Source organism: Crocuta crocuta, unplaced genomic scaffold (assembly GCF_008692635.1).
Source record: "Crocuta crocuta isolate KB4526 unplaced genomic scaffold, BGI_CrCroc_1.0 scaffold566, whole genome shotgun sequence".
Classification (NCBI taxonomy): domain Eukaryota; kingdom Metazoa; phylum Chordata; class Mammalia; order Carnivora; family Hyaenidae; genus Crocuta; species Crocuta crocuta.
Genome location: NW_027533114.1, coordinates 1171104 through 1181842, shown reverse-complemented (window position 1 = coordinate 1181842; position 10739 = coordinate 1171104).

Here is a 10739-nt window from a genome sequence, read left to right as displayed (position 1 = left end):
TTATCATTATAAAAGTGTCTTTACAATGATTGTTGTAGAATGTCATCCCTAAAAACCATTTAGTTTTTATTACTGCTTGTTCTATGTGAAAAAGCACAGAACCACAGAACATTGAGCAGACTATAGTGTTAAAATGCTGCCTGACAATTTTCATTCTGCCAAGGATGGTTGGTTCAGATTTAGTCCAATAAAATGTTGTTCCATTTGGACTTAATATATGTAAATAAAGAATTCCATCTCTCAGCAGCATCAGACAACAGTCTCTAACGACCTCTTCAACCAAGAATATGTCAAATCCTTGACTACAGAGACAGAACATTAGCAGCGGCTAAACTACTATTTTTTTAAGCTGGTGTAGCTACTTCAGGTATTTCTGTCCCTTCACTATATTAATGGCAAGTTAAATGTACTATTAAAACTTTTCCTACATTGAATTGCATGTAGCTTTAATACTCCAGGCCTGTAGATTATATTAATGAAAAAGGAATGGAGTAAAAGTGAAGAGAAAAGCAAAAGAGACATGTGTAAGACTTATACTAAAAAAAAAATTGTCTAGCTTTTTTTATAACATATTGAGGAGAAAACTTTAAAATTTCCTTCTTCTTTCTTTTCAAAACTTCTCATGAATACCGTTATATGCTCATTAACAACTTTTCATTCAGTTCGTCTCACCTTTTGCCCTTGTTACCTTCTTCATGTATCATTAGATATGTGCTATGCGGTGAAACATGATTAGGATACTGAGCTCCTCTTTGTAGATAGGAAGAAAAAAATGCATTTTAGAAGGGTAATATTTATAACCTCATAGACATTCTTGAAAAAACGTTATCTGTTCTGACAGTCACACAAAACTATCAGCCAGTCTAATATTTATAAGATAAATGAGCATATTTTAATATATGTTTTGAATAAATGTGATGCAGCATCTGTTTAAGATATCTTGAATAGTGTCCTGTAACAAAAATCATAGCAAAAGTTATGAATCCATGTCAAAATCAAACGATGTTAAGAATAGAGAAAGCTGAGCTGACTGGGGAAGAGAACAAAGTTGTTATGCTTATGTGGTTTTGCTCTTGACTGCCTTGTTCCAATAATATTACCTTGGGAGGGAAAATTTAAATGTTGGCTTTGAAAAATGCATTAGTATTTTTTATGTCATACATCATTTTCTATTTTGCAAAACAGCTATTTATGTGCATAATTTGGCTCCCTTTAAGAGAAGAGCCTATGGTTGGAGTCATTTTAAACATTTGAAACTTTTTAAAAATTTTTTAATTTTTAAAAACTGTTTATTTATTTTTGAAGAGAGAGAGAGGAAGAGCAAATACCAAGCAGGCTCTACTCTGTCAGTGCAGATCCTGACATGGGGCTTGAACCCATGAACCATGAGACCATGACCTGTGCCGAAATCAAGAGTTGGACGCTTAACCAACTGAGCCACCCAGGTGCCCCAAAATAAAATGTTCCTTTTTTTTTTTTAAGAGAACAATGTATATTTCAAATGCTTTTGTTAAATTTTGCTTGATCCCCTATGTGAGTAGCCAGTAAATACTTGCTGTTTTGAGAAATTCAGGTTTTGAATTCTTCCTCTTTCACTTATGTATTTAATCATGTTGCATGAGCCACTTCATCCTGCTGAGGTTTGGTGTCACAACTGTAAGGGGAACTGATTTGTAATAATGTACAGTAATAACTTCTCTCAAGAGAGATGGCAGATCAGCAAGCAATCAATAATAAACACAAATATAAAAAGATCCAGGAGTAAGATGAAAAGAATAAATTACCAGGTAAAAGTGAGTTCATGTGTGCTCAGTGTACTCTCTAAGGCCTAGTGGGTTCTGCCTAGACCAAAAATAATTATGAGGTAGACTACAAAGAATAAAAGATGAACACTGGACTCTTTACCTTTACCATGTCATAGATAATACAGTGATCTATAGTAGGTTTAGAATTATGTGCTGTAACTAATTAGAAATTGGAAATATGTGTATCACCTGCCATGGTATCCAACAAGAATGGAAGAATAAATTGGCCAAAGGCATAATTTTGGAGTATAATGAGCATTTAAGGGGTGAACTAGAGCAATAAACCTTCATTATCTACTCATAGCGTGTGCTCAGAAAGCTGCTAGAAACTGGAGATGGGAGGGCAAAGTATTATCAGTTATTCTTGGAGTGTGTTCAGATGAGGAGTAGCTCCGACAGAAATCCCATGTCAAGATCGGATATTACTGAGGATTGATGTCTTCTTTTTTTCCCTGGAATCATGTGTTAATTAGCAAGCCAGGCTACTTTCACCTAATACCAAATAATAAAAGAGACTCTTTTTCCTCCCTTTGAGAGTTCTTGGAAAGGGAAGCAGTTATTAATAACAGCAAAACTACATCTAGTTTATTATCTGTAAGTAGCCTAGGTCAGCATCTGCTCTTCCATATCCTATCATGAACACAGGCATAAGTAAGGATAATGTTCTTAACTCTTACCTTTAACTCCATCTAATATTCATAATGGTCAGCATTAATAGCCAGAATTAATGTCCTCAACATCCATACATTTTACCTTGTGCCTTGGTAGTACTCTCCTACGAGGACTTGGTGATTAGCCATGTGACTTGCTTTGGTCAATAAGTGTCAGCAAACATGACATAAGCAGAGGCTTCAAAGGTGTCATTTTGCGTGTCCAGTGTTCTCGCCCTTGTAATTCTGTCACTAGCTCGAGATTAAGTCTCACCTACTGAAGGAATGTGAGGAACATGGGGGAGAGAACTAAAGCCATCCTAGATCAGCAAGCCCTGAGATGGCATGCCAGCCAACTACAGGCGCATGAGTGAGAACAGCTGAGATCACCCCAGCCCACCCCAAATCTGCAGAACAACCCAGCCAACCCATATACTTATGGAAACAATGGTCATTTCAACACTCTGAGCTTTGCGGTGGTTTATTTGATACATTTTTGAGGCCAAAACCCCCCAGAAACACACACACACACAAACCCAAAAGCTTTGCAGCATCCCACAGGAAGGTGGAAATCCCAAGGAGTCTTAATGATTTGCCATCAGTCTCAATAACCCGGACAGAATAAATAGGAAGGATTTTTCTATAGCCAGAACTTTAAGTGCACACACACTGAGAAACTTGCTATCTTATAATGTTTTAAAAAACAACTTACTTTCCCCTGGTAGATTAGTTAAGGAATCTAAGCTCTCAAAATATTTTGCTACTGGTGGAGAACATAGAAAATGGGAAAATTCTGCTCCCCAAATGTTAAATGGTAATGGTGTTTATGATCTACTCTCCTCCCTGATCTTCTACATCTGCCCTTGTGCTGCTCAGTTTAACTTTATGGACTATCCTGAAAACTAATGATTCCTAAAGGTTAAGGTTTTTCAATGAATATAAAGTCATGAATATTAGTTTTCTACTTTATAGGTTCATGGTCTATAATAAATTCCTGCTTAAGCATTTTCCTTTACTTAATAACAAAGAAGGTTAAAGGATCTCTATTTCTTGTCAAGGCCTTATCAATACAATTAAAATAAAGAACAATCAAGACACATTAAAGGTTTGAAGTGGGGTATCAGTGATTCTGCATGGGCACTCTCTCCTGAAGCTTTATTTGAAACATAAGGGAAATGCACTGATAATTGATCATCTTTTATGGAATGATATAATTTAAAATGTTCCATCATTCTTAATTGAAAGATCAGGATACCTAGCACAGGTTAAGCATCTGTGCTCAGTTAATTAAATCATTTGATTAAAGGTTGCTAGTCTTATTAAGCCAGGTTTTTATTTTTTATTTTTTTTTAAAGTTTATTTTTGAAAGACGGAGAGACAAAGCATGAGCAGGGTAAGGACAGAGAGAGAAGGAGACACAGAACCTGAAGCAGGCTCCAAGCTCTGAGCTGTCAGCATAGAGCCTGAATCAGGGCTCTAACTCACGAACTGCAAGATCATGCTCTGAGCCGAAGTCAGCCGATTAACCAACTGAGCCACCCAGGTGCCCCTAAGCCAGACTTTTAAACTAACACTTGCAAAGAGAACAATCATAGTGGATGCATTTCCGTTCATTGCCTCTTTATATTCTTACAATGTATTCTAAAGTGGATATACATTTTTCTCCCTATGAAGGATGAAGAAATTGTGCCTTAGTATGAAAACTCATAACAACTCTTTCTCTCTGTGAAAATTTACTATAAACTCAAGTGGTCATTATGACAAAATGAAACTCTTGCTGCAATTTGATTTAGGAACCTAAATTTGTGGATGGTTTATATAGGTGAAAAATTTATTCGATTAACTTAACTGTGTGTTTTAGAAGTATAGTTCTGCAATGAAGACTTTAGGAAAACAGGTAAAAGTTTAATATTCCCAAATGGCCAATTGGCCCCTAAATAAGTAAAACTTTTTTTTTTTTTTTTTTTTTTTGCTTTGAATTAGGAGGCAGACTGTTCGAGTCGTTAAAGGCCTACATTTGGAATCTTAAAAATTGGAATTAAATTCTATCTCTGCCACTTAATGGCTGAGTGACCTGAAACAAATCACACACCTTCTCCAAGAATCAGTGTTTTATTTATAAGTTGAGGATAATAGTGATACTTATTTCATGAACTGCCATGAGGAGTAGATGAAAAGCACAGGTAAACTTACCATCCCACTGCTTAACTCTTAATTAGGATTCAATAAATGGCAACTTTTACTAGTTTTATTGTTGTTACAATCTTGACTTTATTGCCCAGCATAGTTGGAATGAACACAGGTTAAGTTTCGCTTCCAGTGTATTGTTTGCAGATAACTGAACTTTGAATCAATTAAACCTCAGTAGCCACATTTCTTTCTCAAAAGTAGGTTATTTCTACTTTCTCTCTCTCTCTCAAAGCCCAGGAATTTGGCTTCTACTATAAATCCTCATGTAAAATGGAGTGTTATTTATAAATAATAACATACCTTATCAACCCTAAGGAAGTATATAACATTATTAAAGGTTAGCAATGGGTGGCAAGTATTAAGAGACCACAGTTGATCTTGGAAGTAACATAGGCTCCCCTAGGGCATTTGACAGTTGATACAGCTATTATGCCTGNATATTTTTGTATATATATATATATATATATATATATATATATATATTCTCTTTGTAACTTTTAGCCGACTTTGATCCTGTCAACCTCCCAAAATAAAATATTAAAGCTACTTTCTCTCTAGCTCTTCCCCAATCCTACTCTAGCCTAAAACCCTGCGGCACTGACATTGAAAATTCCGTGCCTTTCCTAGAGGCCTTAGTAATTGACCTCTGGAAATCTTGTCCTCCCTTTTACTTATTGATCTCCCTCCTGTTTTGTTCTGAGGTATTGTTACTGTTTAAGAAGTAGCACTGAAGAATTTCCATTTTTACTTTTCTTATTCTAAACCAGAAGTTTCTAATGTATTCCTATATTATGCTTAAAGAAATGAGAGCTCCGTGTTTAAAACTATTTAGAAATAATTATCTCAGTGCTCCACAAAGAATTAAGAGTTCTGAAGGGTCGTATGAGATATGTATGTGTATGTGTGTTATATATGTACATAATATTTTTCTCTTAGTTAATAGTTAATCCACACACATGTATTATGTCAGAGGAATATACAAACATGCATACACATGTATTTCTGGTTCAGATTTATTCAAATGTATTTGAACTCAGAATTTAATCCCCTTTATATGTCAGATTAATTATTATGTGATGGAATGCTCTTTTTCTTTCAAAGATTACGCATTCTGTATTGTCCCTAACGTTCCCTTCACCCATAGAGAACCAGCATTTCTGTCCCACTCAGATACACAGGTTTAGCTACGCCACGTACAACAAACAAGCAGGACATGTTCGGAATTTTCAGAGCGCTTTCCAGGTTTTCTGACTCATTAATTTAGTGATGCATTTCTCTGGGAGGTGTTATCTAATGGCTTTGTTTCATTTAGTTTTGTTTGTCTGTTTGTTTTGCCTCGGATCTCATTGGCACTCTTGTTTAGCCTATGGCTTCTTTCTCAGAATAATATGTTTAAACATTTCTCAGAAAACAAAATCTTTAAAAGAAACGTTTTAAACAATATATATCATTACAAAGGAAACCGATTATAATGGAATGGAATGAGGATATTAGTAGTGTGCTATAGTTAAGTATATGCATCTGATTATTAAACACATAACTGACAGATTAATAGTCATAATTTCAAAATAATGGTGAGAATAAAAGATATTAGGAAATATTTGCAATTAGTATATGGGACATGAAAATATCTGTGAGTGCTCCTCGTGAAAAGTTAGAGGTATTGCTAATGTTAGCATATCATGGAACATTAAGTTTCACTTCCAGTGTATTGTTTGCAGAATACTGAACTTCCAATCATTTAAACCTCAGTAGCCACATTTCTTTCTCAAATGTAGCCACATTTCTTTCTCAAGACCTCATTTCCACGGATGTAAATTCCAAAACCACTCTCTACTATACCTCTTGTATATTATCTCATGCACAGTGAAGTGTGGACATAGGGAAAAGTGTTTCAATGAGAAAGGGATGAAGCATTCAAGCATTGTTCAAATGATGGGTGTCTTCTTTTGAGGACTCAGTCTGTCCAAACTTGGTCAAATGTTGATCCTTTTTAAGGAAACAAAAGCACCAGTTTATCAGTGTTGATATATTAATATTTTTGCCATAAAATGAGGTCCCTTTTCTCAGAGATTATGATTATCAATCATTCATCTGATTTTAATTTGTTTTTCCAAATATCTCCAAAGAGATATTTTATTCACTAGAAGATATGAAGCAACAACTTCTTAAGCAATAATGGTTGTACTTACAATGACTTGAAATGAATAAATCATCTCCTAGTTATTTAGGTTTTCCTATGTCCTTACTCAATTATGGTTAGAATTATTACATTTGCAAACTTATTATGTACTTGCTATGTGCCATGAATTGTTATAGGTGCTTTATATATATTATTTTAGTTATTGCTCACAATTCTCATGAAAGCAAAGCAGATGGAATTATCCTTATTTTGCAAGTAAGACTGACAAAGATTCAGTGACTTCCCTATGGACACACAGCTAATGGGGTGCCTTGGGGGCTCAGTTGGTTGAGCGTCTGACTTTGGCTCAGGTCATGATCTCATGGTTCATGGGTTTGAGCCCCACATCGGGCTCTGTACTGACAGCCAGCTCAGAGCCTGGAGCTTGTTTCAGGTTCGGTGTTTCCCTCTCTCTCTGACCCTCCCCTGCTCATGCTGTCTCTCTCTCTCTCTCAGAAATAAATAAAACATTAAAAAAAAAAAAAGGACACACAGCTAAGAAGCCTAACCAGATCTTAAACTCTGGTCCATGGAATGCCAAAATCCACATGAAGAACTAATCTTTCTTCATATAAATGCAACCTTGTTAAATTTCTCAGTAGACATAAAGAAGAACAAACAAAATTTAAAGCAAAAGCAAAGACAAACCCAGAATGTTTCTGGCAACAACTTTAAAAGTCAGGTATACTCAATTCTTATTTTTAGCTAGGATTAAATTTTATCTTCACATCAAAGACAACATATGTCATCAAATCTCTGTGAACTTGTTTTGAAGTATATTCATCTGATCATTGTAACACACTGAGAATAGCTGGTAGTTCTTTACAAAACACATACACATAAACTTTATTTGGTATCAATTGTGTCCTTTTCTATTGCTTGTTTCATAGTCTTTAAAAAGAAATAAAAATAATATTAGCCACCGCTCAGCATGTATGAGGCACTGGTCTTAACATTTAATAGGTTAACACAGTTAATACTCACTACAAAACTACCAGACATGTACTATTATTATTTAAAGTTCACAGATAACATAACTGAGGCATGGAGATGTTGACTAATTCACCAAGGGTTGAAAAACCACTGAATGGAGAAGCCAGAAGACGGGATGGGATCGGTTCAAAAATTGGAACGTCCAACAGATAAGGTGGAAGATGGGAGGACGAGGGGACCTAAAAAGAGCATCTTTTTCACAAACTTTTCATTTCCTATCTTTCTCACATGCATAACCTTTTTCTCATTCCCTTATCACTTCAGGTGAACTCTATATATGACTGAATTGCAAGATAACTGTACTGTGATTTACACAGTAGTGTAAGTGAGGTACATTCAAGATTTTGGTATAATTTTTCTACTGATTTAACAGGGATACTTTTATCATTAGAACCACTTCTTTAGGTTATTGTATTATAGATAGATAGTATCTCTTAAAACAGCAGGACTGACTGATATGGGGTGTAGTTGAGCCCAAACTATTGTGTGCTACATATACACCAAAGATTAATATATTGTTATGATCGCTTCCCTAGTATAAAGTTTGAGTCCTTAGATGAAAGCTGTTTAAAAAATTGTGGAATTTTTAGAGGATATAAACAATTTAAGCAAGCAAAGGGGAAAATGGACATTTAGAGAACATCTTCCATATCAGAGCAAATATTGACCACATAGTGTGACAAGTGCTAAGATAAACCTGAGAACAGGAACTCTCTTAGTAAAGACCCCTACCAAAACCTGGGGGAGACTAAGATTTATGAAAGAGAAAGTAGTGTCTGCAAGAATCTTGTAAGATAGGTCAATTGAGCATGAGTAGACTTTACAGAAAGACAAAAGATCATATAAGGAAGCATGAGGATACAAATATTCGATGAGTTAAATAATCTCCAAGTGGGTGAGTATTGTTGGGGCTTGGAGTTTACATGTCTTGGTGCTTATATAATATTTGTGTCACCTATGTAATATTACACAATATGGTATTATGGAGGCAACAAAAAGGTTACATATACAATATTTTCCCTTCTCCTGTGTTTTCTGTTTATTTATTTTTTCTAATGTGGATCTGATTTATTCAGTTTATCAGTGTAAACAATCTCCTCAGACTCCTTGATAACCATGGACCAAGTTCTGGCTAAAATAGAAGTGTATTAGATAGGACTTCCAGTAAAACTGTAATTTTCATGATAAAATGGAACATGTTTAGCTGTCATGTGTCTTTTTTGTATTACACACCGTACCTCTTCTCTGCTGGAAACTTAAAATAAATTTCTGGAAATGCATTAGCCTTATTTTGATCTTGAGCATGAAAGCCACATAGTGTAAGATCCAGAACAGAAAGATAGGAAAATTCCTCAGCACACAATGACTCCTTCACTGTGTTAATGTTCTAAGAGGGACTTATGGTTCATGAACAACTTAAGAGACCAAACAAAAGATAAAAAAAACAAGGGGAATAACACTATCACTATTATTACTGAGAGGTGTGAAATTATATGATGAATGTGGGAACCAAATAGCTAACTAAACGTCACACAGGCAAAATTACTCACCCAGTCACAAGCAATGCTGGACGAGGAGAAGTCTCCTGATCCAAATCTGGAAGGCAATGGAATATACTGAGCTATAGCCCAATAGGACCACTGGGCTAAAAACCCATTTTGAAGACATAAGCAGAATAAATGTTAGGTGAAATTATGAGAGTATAGAGTTCATCTAGGAAGAGTGTGCAGCACAGAACAGAAATAGTACTTACAAGAAAAGTCAGCAAATGATAATGGTAACCCAACAATGAGATAACTGGAAAATCCAGAAGAGCGTGGTGTTATGAATGTCAATGACATTGCTTAGGACAGGGTGTTCTGTAGTGACAATGTGCAGTAGGATCAATAACAATAAAAGGACTGAACAAATGCTCTTCCTTTTCATCAGTTATGTCAGTGGTAACTGTGATGGTCAAAATAGGCTTGGTAGACACTGCCATGGATAGAACATAATGACGGTAAAATGTTGAGGAGCAAATGGAAGATGAAAAAATTGACTCTGTGAATGCAGTCCATTCTCTCAAAAAGCACACATCTGGATATCAAGACATACTGTGGGTAAAGGGGTTTTGGAAAACATACTTTTTTGCTGAGGAAATTGTTATTGCTATTTTACTTTTTTCTAAATAATGAAACGATGCCTCTTAAACAAATGTTAATTTATTTATTTTTGAGAGAGGGAGAGAGAGCACAAGCAGGGCAGGGGCACAGAAAGAAGACACAGAATCCGAAGCAGGCTCCAGGCTCTGAGCTGTCAGTGCAGAGCCAACAGGGCCCGAACCCAGGAACTATAAGATCATGACCTGAGCTGAAGTTGGAAGGTTAACTGAGTGAACCACCCGGGTTCCCCAGAAATTAAGTCTTTTTAAAGTAATGATCAGGTACAGAGCCAGAGAGGTTTGTTAAAGGAGCTCAAAAATAATTAATGGGTTGTGGTTCCCTAAGAAGGGATGGAATCTAGATCAGAGGAATATATTCTAAGAACATAAACAAAAGAGAACCATTGGCAAAATGACATTAAGATTTTTGAGTGATGAGACAAAGCCGGAAGCAAAACTACTCATATCATAATTTTGCATGAATCATCTCATCTTCTGTTGGTTTAACTAGACTTCTTTCTTTCTTGTGTTCGTTCTTTCTTTCTTTCTCTCTCTTTCTTTCTTTTTATTTTTACTTATGAATGGTGGCTAGACAGTAACTCAGAGTCACATATAATGAATGATTTAGGAGCAAGTTGAAGGTAGAAAAAAACCTGCCAGTCTAAAATGATTTAATACTCTCATGAAATCCCTATCCCTATGTGTTAAGAGATGTGTTTGTTTGTTCAGACTGGGGGTGGGGGTTCTATATCCATAACAAAATAGTTGTTTATCTCCAA